Raw genomic sequence first — 568 nt, 5'->3', positions numbered from 1 at the left:
AGACTGGTCGAAAAAATGTCATGTCACAAAATGGTAGCGTGTTCGACGATTGTAATTTGAGTAACGTGAAACTTTATTTAAATTCAATGTTTTATCCGTACGACGATTTAAATCTGGATTTTGGCAAAAAGAGATACGCCGTCCTGTTTCTATATGTACGCCCGTTTTCGTAGAGCGTATTACGGAAACGATTGCTTCGAAACGCTACTCAACGTGCTCTCATTTATCGAGGAAGGACCTTTTGTAGTCATTGATTGTTCGCGACAAAACGAATCCGTCAAGGGCGCCACTGTGGACGTGCGCATAGAATTCGACTGCAAGGAGAATGTACCTGCAAATACTACAGTCTATTGTCTCATCATACACGATCGCGTGGTTCAGTACAATCCGTTGACCAACGTTGTGCGTAAAATTACCTAAGTGCATTCTCCGACACGCTATAAAATATACGATTTATCGAAATCGATCGCAGTCTAGAAAAATCGTTCACCATGACCATACTAACGTTTGTGGATCTGCAAGGATTTATCGTTGGAAAGAAATTTGTCGTCAAGGAAGTGGCGGGGGT

This window comes from Trachymyrmex cornetzi, unplaced genomic scaffold (genome assembly GCF_001594075.2).
Source record: "Trachymyrmex cornetzi isolate Tcor2-1 unplaced genomic scaffold, Tcor1.1 scaffold968, whole genome shotgun sequence".
Classification (NCBI taxonomy): Eukaryota; Metazoa; Arthropoda; class Insecta; order Hymenoptera; family Formicidae; genus Trachymyrmex; species Trachymyrmex cornetzi.
Note: the sequence above shows the minus strand (reverse complement) of the source record.